General features: G+C 44.9%; 1 protein-coding gene across 1 annotated transcript in view; it reads left to right on the top strand.

Annotated features, from left to right (window-relative positions):
- The first annotated feature begins 7,096 nt into the window (after positions 1-7,096).
- slc16a5a (solute carrier family 16 member 5a) overlaps positions 7,097-8,987 on the top strand; it is a 27,109-nt gene continuing 25,218 nt past the window's right edge. The window contains exon 1 of the mRNA XM_050060404.1: positions 7,097-7,406. The gene's annotated coding sequence lies outside the window, so the exon portion shown is untranslated. The remainder of the gene's footprint in view (positions 7,407-8,987) is intronic.

The raw sequence follows: 8,987 nt of genomic DNA, 5'->3' as shown, positions 1-8,987 counted from the left end.
CCCCCCCCCCCCCCCCCCCCCCCTTCTGCCTTTCTACCATCTCCGCCTTCATCATCGCCATCAACCTCCTGTCCCTCCTCCTCTGGTGTGCCTTTCCACAGCGGGGGCTACCTGACGCCCTCCTCTCCTCCAGTGCTGCAACACGACCCCGACTTGTCTCCTCCTCCTCTTCCTCCTCCTCCTCTTCCTCCTTCATCGCCGGCTGTGGAACACCTCAGTTTAAAAGGGATTACAAGTGAGTGGTTTTTCCTCATAGCAGCTTTTTTTTTTTTTGATGGTCAGTGTCGCTGCGGTGCTGATTGTAGCCCCTGGTTACTGTCAGTGGATGGACGCTCAACACAGAGCTACTTCAAATCATCATCTTCATCGTTCTCATCATCACCACTATCAGCAGACGGGAATACTTCCTCTCTCTTGTACGTGTGGCTCTGTCGATTTAGCAGAAATCTCCTCAGGACTCTCAAAGGACATAAAGGAATGAACACGCCTCCACTGACTGAGCCTCTTTACCTGAATCTGTTCACGGAGTGAACGCCCGCCGCCTCCTTCCTCCGCAGACTTCCTCTGGACTTCGTCGGGTGGTGTCTGTGGCGACACAGCAAACTGAGAGTGGAGGCTGAGGCGGAGCGGTTGCATGACGCAGAGTCCGATGGCTCTGTTTGAGCCACGCCGGTGCAGCGTTTCCTCCGCTCTCTCTCTTGAGTCTTCAGAAACACCTGAACAGAGTGACACACTGTCATCTCACAGGCGTCCTGTCTTGGGTCGGCGCCGCTGGAACATCATGGCATCCTCCTGTTTCCTGTTCCGGGGCTCCATTTGGTCTGAGAAAAATTTAAGGCAAAAGAAAACAAACAGATGACTCAAAGAAAACAAACCACAAAGACTACACCTGTGTACAATTTGTCAAGGCATGTGAGGAATCTATATAAATCTATATAGGCTACATGATGAAATTATATGAAATGCAAATGGTGTAATTACTGATTTCTGTATCATAGTTGTCATATATTTACATATTCTTGGTGGGTGAGTATTTAAATGATGGAGAAAATATCATTTTTCATATAAGCAGTTTTCCTGAAGGTTTCCCGCCCAGTAACATGGATGTGAGTATGTGTCTGCAGTGCCTCTCTGCTTTCTGTCCATGACTGAAATATCACACAGTTTTTCAGCTGCACGTTTTCTGAACTTATCCTCAAACAAAAAAAACCTCCAGATATTGTCAATACGTTTTCTCTTAGATATCCTACTTTGATCTCTTGCATATCTTAAAATTGTAATTAAGGATAAGGAAAACTGTCGTCTGTCCAGACAGCTGTGGCGTTGCGTGGCGGGAATCGGACTGTGGCCAGTTTGTATGCTGCCTCAAACCCTTGAAGCACCCCTCTCCTCGTGGCCTCGTGCTACTCTCATGCCAATATTCACACACCTTGCAGCTGCCTCTGTTGCCCGTCCTCATCTTAACGCCCAACGACTGTGTTGTCTCACATCCTGCAGCACTTGTAGCAACTGTGGCGCAAGCTGAATCGTGCTCCTCGCGCTTAAAGCCCCGAGACACCTGAGCCGACATTATCGCAGAGATTTACAGACTGTAAGTGAACGTGCCACATGGGAAGTGTCCTCAGTTTCCTGAGCTTCAGAGCGAAGCTTTTATTTCAGATGTTATGTGACGTTGTTTTTCTGTGCCAGCAGATCGATACCAACGTGGCTAAAGTTTATTTCTCTTGACTTGACATTAAGTTGATGCGTGATGCTGCTGTTTTTTAACACAGTGCACCCCAAAGACAACAGTACACATTTCTCCTCCTCCCTGTAGAGCTGTTTATCAGTGTAGATAGTTTTGGTGTGAGCTGCAGAGATGTCTGCCTTCTCTCCAGTATAATGGAACTACATGTCACTCAGCTTGTGGAGCTCAAAGTGCCAAAACAATACATTTGAAAAGATCAACATCAGTGTCTCTTTGTAGAAATCATGACCTGGTTTCTCAAGATAATCACAGACCTTGACAGATGAGAGGGAAAGTATTTAAATTTCATTTTGGGGGGCGCCCTGTCCTTTCAGACTTGTAACTTGGAGCAACATAAGCAACAATCAGTGCACACAGCTCTGATACGTAATACGTAAAACTGAATTGGCTTCTACTTCAAATGTGCATTTTTCCAAAACTGCATGGCTGCAATTTATTGAGCTGAAGTCAGTAACAGATTAGGTGATTGACAGAGAACGAATCTGTGACTGTAACTGCAGTAACTTTCTCTTCTCTGTTCCATATCATTGTAAAAATTTAATATTTTGGGGGTTTGAATCTGATACAATAAGATGTTTGAAGATGATTCCTGTGGCTCTATAGGAAAATGTGAATTTTCCACTATTTTCAGGTATTTTTGGACTAAAGGTAATCAGTAAATTATCAGTCACCAAACTGTGCGGCTGCAGCGAAGGATTGTTTTCATTAATGCTGATTCTTTTTGTTTTTATTTAGTCCATCATTGAGTGAACAAATTGTCAGAAAATGTGGAAAATGCCAGTTGCTAGATCCCACAGTGACGTCCTCCAAAGTCTTATTTTCTTCAACCAACAAAGACTCAAAAATATGGGGTGCCCAGTAGTGCACCTGGTACAATGGGTTCCCCATGTACAAAGGCTGCGTCCTTGCTGCATGCTCTCCCCACTCTCTCACTGTGACACTATATCTGTCCTATCCAATAGAGGCACAGAGGCCCTAAAAAACACCTTTAAACAAAAAAGATTAAAAAATATTTAAATCAAAATTATGTGAAACAGAGAAAAAGAGCAAATCTTTACATTTAAGACACTAAAATCAGGGAATTTTGCCATTTTTCGGTTAATTGATGGCAATTTTCTGTCAATCAGCTAATCAATTAATTGATCATTTCACCTCTGCCCCTACAAAGAAACAAATCCACAGCTGTGGATGTAGTGTTGTTACTGGTGTGAATGCAGCCGTGTCACATGAGCAACTTAATGCAGAGTCTGAGCCATTGACACATATAAGATGGAGAGTTAAACGCCTCGTTGTCGACTGAACTCACATTTTAAATCACCGTCCCTGAAATCTTAAAGGAGCGTCGGATCTTTAATCGCTGGCATTGATCACGTTGACACACCCTCCTTTGTATAAAGAACATATTTGATGCAGTTTCGTTATATCAAGCATGAACAAAAAGAATGCCAGAAAAAAAAAAAAGAACTGTACCGTTAGCGGTCGTCCTGCTCCCTGATGTGCAGTCAGGCCTCAGAGCTCAAACTTTGATGTGACTTCTTCTTTGTTGTTTATTTTGTTTCTCCTCTCGCGTGTGTGTCGTGCAGTTTTGATTCTGCTGAGTCGTGAGCAGAACGCGTGCTGCTGAAAAAGCCCAAAGGTCTCATCGAGGAGCACTGTTTCCTCCCGTGTTTCTCTGGGCCTTTGCAAAGCACCTTGGGTGTTGTTTCCCCTTCGTCTGTGTCCAGTGTTGTGCCTTTTGACCTGTGTTGTGCACAGTTGTTCTCCCCTCTTATCATGAGGTGCTCTCATACCTTAAAAAAGCCCGGAGGCACCCACCTGAGGTAAAATGGTCTTTAGCTTGTTTTCTATTGTTAGTGTTTCAGTGAGAGGCAAGCCAAACGAACCCACCGTCCCTGCATTATCTTTTATGATACCTTCAGAACGACGACCAGCTGCTTTCTTTGTGCCATCGCTTCTGAGCTAAATCCACCCACAATCCCTCATCGCTCCTGGAGGGTCAAAATTGTGTCTGAATCTGCTGCAGGGAGCGATCGACAGCAGGAAGCAGATTTCCCTCCTCTGCTTTTATCTTAGTAAAACTCCAGCAGTGCACTTGTTACAGAAATCAATTTGACTTTAAACTCGACGCCAGTTGGCTTCTTCTTTTCTCTTGAGTTGCATGCTGAAGCCTTCTCTAATGACCCCCATTCTCCAATGTGTGTAAAGCACTTACTGTCACCTTTGTGGACCCACTTTGATCTTCCCTTGGTTGCACAATTCAGTGGTTCCCAAACAGAGAATGAGTCAAGACCCCAGAAAAGATCACCAGACGGTTAAAGAGATAGGGAAGCAAAAACATATTAGGAAAGAAACACTGTGCTTGTGTACGGCCTGAAGGTCTCTGCACACTGAGCATTAATCCCTCAGCCAAAAAAAATCGTCATGCACAGAAACGTTGCATGCTGAGTCTGATATGCCTGAAGACCTTTGCCTCTCTCCACTGGAGTCACCTGTCTGCCTCTCATCACTCCCTCCCTGTTTTTAACTTGGCACCGCAGCTGCTTGAAGGGGAGGAGCCTCTCTGTCGGTCCACGTCCTCCTCGTCCACCTGAATATCACTATCTGAGTTGTGAAATAATTCTGTGCGCCCTGTTCCTCTGTCTCGTCGCAGCTGTGTCCCGCCACCACATTTTCTTCACTGATTCTTGGTCACACGTCTCTAAAGACTCTGACCGAGGCGAAAACTACAGAAACTCGAACTTGTTCCGAAAAATTTTAATGACGGACAAAAGTTTCAGACTCAGTGTGTGAACGTGATTAACACAACGTGAAGTCGCATTTACTTTGATATGTGTGACAATTTTGGACACATATGTTACCATGACGATCTAGCCCGGTTTTAAGAGAGCCACCTTTGTAACATGGAAAACTCTGGCGATGAAATCTGGCTCTGTGGTGCAGCCCTCATGTCCTCCAAAAACTACCCCCCCCCCCCTTCAAGGAATAATAACGGACCCGGTGTGCACAGGCCTTATAGAGCTGCTAGCATGTCTGTAGACTCTTTACGTTGTTTCCTGCGAATTACCAAATAGTTTTACCTCTCCAGGAAGCGAATAAATTATTTCAATAAAGGGAAAAATATATTTTTTTTGTTGAACTGCCAAAACCGGTACAGGTTTTGGCAGGGTCACAAACAGTAATAGTTCCGAGCTTTTAAGCCGATTGACATAGTGGCTAAACAGTGTAACTACAACTTGTTTGCCATCGGATCAAAGATGCTTCTTCCCATAGTATTCCATAGTTAAAGAGACGCATGTAAAGATTGTCGCAACCCCTGGGAAATGACTCGTTCTGCTATCACGACTTCATGTGTTTTGTCAGATAACATTTCATACGTCTAGAAGATTCAAGTCAGCGCACAGCGAAACTGGAAGTTAGACGCTCTGTTGCGCCTGCTCTGTGTGATCCACCATGTGGAAGATCCGGGTGAATTTATGACCGCGTGGTTGAACTTTTCTTTGGCTTCATGTGCCACTGAGCAAGTTTTACAAGCGTGACGCTGCATCATGTTCTTCTTCAGTTTGGGAACCACTGACGCTGCTGAACTTTGCAGTGTGATTATCTGAACATTTTGACTCAAGCACTCGTTTGTTTTAAACCAAACAAAAAAAGAACTTTTGATCAGTTGTTTCTTTCACCTGCACTCGTTAGTCTCCAGATTATGTGCAATTTAACAAACCTGCAAAAAATAAATATATATATATATATATATATCTTTGTTGTTTGGGCACGTGAAAACATGAGAGCATGCATTGTTCTAGAGATTATGACGTGTACTGTGTACTGGATTTTGTCTGACCTCTGTGTTAGTGCAAAGTGTATGTGATGCATGGTGGGGGAGCAGAGGGAAGGCATGGCTCTGTAGGTGTAGATTTCTTGTGTGGAACAGTTGGTCTACAACGAGACATATTCTCTACTCACATGTTCAGTTTCTTTGTTGTTTTCGTATCTTTGTCATGTCAGTAACAGTAGATGCAGAATAGCTAGCTTTGAACACAAATTAACCAACCAATCAGATCGCAGTCCCCCGTCCTCGCCCCTGACCTTTGGTTTATAAAGCATTTAACCCGACCTGCAGCTCAACACACAAAAAGAACGTTTATTTTAATCCATGGATCATGTTGCCAGTTAATCTGTAAACACCTGCATGCGTTTGTGGACATGCACACTTGTACACTCATTTAGAGGTATTGAAAAAAATGTCACCTATTAACCGTTTCTTTGTGTTCATTTATCAACAGTATTGATGTCAAATGTGAATATTGTCAACGGAGACTGTGGAGAAAATGTTTGGAAGCTGACAAAACATTTTTTGTCTGATTGTTTTCACTTTTATTTATTTTATATTTTTTGAATTTTGTCTACAGATGTCGTTTCTTTACATGTAACAATTTTAACAAAACCCAGTCTGGTTTTTAATCATAAAAATGTGTCTGTGTTTTAACGATGTGTTTCACCGTCTGTTTGTTGGCTCCGTTTACTGTGGATTTAAAAAGATAAAGAACGTACTGAGGGTTTTATATCAAGACCATAATGAAAGGTTTAGAGGGTTTTACCCAGAGTCCTCGCTGAAACTTATTCCAGGATTATTTCCAATGCATATACCTGAGTATTGTTGCTGAGCGTGTCCATCCCTTTATGACCACAGTGTACCCATCTTCTGATGGCTACTTCCAGCAGGATAACGCACCATGTCACAAAGCTCACATCATCTCAAACATGACAATGAGTTCACTGTACTCCAATGGCCTCCACAGTCACCAGATCTCAGTCCAATAGAGCACCTTTGGGATGTGCTGGAACGGGAGATTCTCACCATGGATCAACTGTGTGATGTCATCATGTCAAGATGGACCAACATCTCTGAGGAATGTTTCAGCACCTTGTTGAGAACCAAGAATTAAAAAGGGGGTCCAACCTGGTACCAGCAAGGTATCCCTAATAAAGTGGCTGGTGAGTGTGCACATATATAAATATGAATATATATATATATATATATATATATATATATATACATTTGGTTGTGTGCACATATAAAGTCTGGAAGGAATAATATTTAATATTTGGAAAATAATTTTATTTTATTTTTAAAATAATTTTATGTCTTGATCATGTTTTGTATTATTAATCTGGGGGGGGGGGTCAGAGGAAGGACGCATTAAATTAAATTACCTCTTGTTTTTTGAGTAAATTTACTTGATTACATTTCACCACTGAGAAATAACACAAAATGGAAATAGTCATGTACAGTATATTACATTACATGTGTACTTGAGTACAGTAGGCCTCCCACAGCCTGCTCCTCAGCCTGCTCCTCAGTCTGCTCCTCCCACTGTGACCGTGCAGGCCTTCAGCTCCACAGAGGAGCAGCTGTCCTCCTCTGTCCTCGCCTGTGTGTGGTGGTGGTGGTGCAGCAGGGCTGGGGCCTCCTCTCTGTGCCCGCATCCGACCCTCCCAGCGCGGCCACGTTAGTCTCCTCCCACCGTGAGCAGGCTGATGAGGAGGAGCAGACTCCGGTCAGTCGGCTGCTGCTACCCCGGCAGTCATCGAGGAGCGACCGCGCCTGCAGGGACCGACGGGGAGCAGGAGGAGCAGGAGGAGCAGGATCAACATTTAAGAGGTGATTTTATTTTAATTTGACCAAATCCCGGAAGAGACTGATGTTCAGAGCGCTTCCTCTTTGCTGAGAAAGTGCTGATGCAGTGATGTGTGTGTGTGTGTGTGTGTGTGTGTGTGTGTGTGTGTGTGTGTGTGTGTGAGATCACAGTGATGGAACAACATATATATGAGCTCACTTCACCTTTAAACAAGCGCTGTGTGTGATTATTAAAGATCATGTGACATAACGGAGGCTGCACCGGGTCTATAGAAGCTTCGAACAAGCCGAAATAATGACGAGTTGCCACGTGGTGAGGCGGGAATAAACCCATGTTAATACAGTTTTAAATGTGCACGTGAGTTGATATTGTAACGGCGGTAAAGCTGAGCGTGCGCTGCTCGATGCAACGCTGATGTGTGACCTATGTGTGTGACATGTAACACAGGCGACAGTTACGCAGCAGGCTCTTCCCTCCACGGGCTGTCCCACAGGAAGCATCAGCTGCTCTGCATCACTTTTATTTACCAGGAGGCACATCAGGAGGAGTCCCACAGCACCTCCTCACCTCCTCACACCTTCAGGGACGTGTCCTGAACGTGTCCAGGAGGACTCATGGCAGCAGGAGAGCGCGCAGGAGGTGGAACAGGAGGTCATGGCAGGCTCGGTGGATCAGATTGCAGAGATATGTGAGGCCTTTCTCCCCTCACTGATCCCTCACACACTCAGAGGAGGAGGAGGAGGAGGAGGGATATGAAGGAGGACATGACTGAGAGTGTGTACACACCACTGTCTCGTCCCAACACTGCTGCATGCTCCTGTTCCTGCTCCTGAACCTTGTGAAGACCGTTTCATCTGTTGCACAAAACTCAGACATGAAACTTCTTGCTTAAAGGAAAAGTTTGGCATTTCTGGGAACTGTTGCTCCTTGCCAAGAGTTTGGTCAGCAGACTGACACCACTCTGTTCAGTGAGTAGAGGCCACTGCCAGCAGCTGGTTGAACGCACAGGTCGGATCTATATAAGTGGGGTTGTCAGTGTATTACCTGCAGTAGATGGCAGTCACCACGCCCCCAGTTTGGAGAGGCAGGCTGGAGTCTGACACAGACGCTACATGTTCACCACATGTATATAAATATACACATACATTTATATATGCTTTATTTATGTTACACCTCTACACGTCCCCAGCGTAAGAAATGACAAAAAATAAGGTCTTTTTATTTCAGAGATTCAACTTTACGATCTATACTCTCCCACCTTACTCTTCTCAGGATTGAGCTGTCATGACAGGGCTGTCCTTAAGGCCCTGACACACCAAGCCGACGGTCGGCCGTCGACCAAAGTCGGGCCGTTGGTGAGCGTCTGTTGCCCTAGTTTTTGCGGTGTGTCCCGCACTGTCGGCACTTTGGCGTCGGCGTCTTTTCGGCCGATTGAGCATGTTGGATCGGCGGTGCAGCTTGTCGGTGAGAGAGATCACTCTGATTGGCTGTTCAGGTTTTATTTCCTCGCCCCTGTAGCGAGTGAATCTGCCTGTAGTGAAACCGGGGCTAACCGGTGCTTCCTCCTCAGGCTCCACTTCACTCAGCTGCCCCACAGACCCGCT

Source organism: Epinephelus moara, chromosome 13 (genome assembly GCF_006386435.1).
Source record: "Epinephelus moara isolate mb chromosome 13, YSFRI_EMoa_1.0, whole genome shotgun sequence".
In the NCBI taxonomy this organism is placed as follows: Eukaryota; Metazoa; Chordata; class Actinopteri; order Perciformes; family Serranidae; genus Epinephelus; species Epinephelus moara.
The sequence above is the reverse complement of the archived record's forward strand: the minus strand, read 5'-3'. Positions and strand labels throughout refer to the sequence as shown.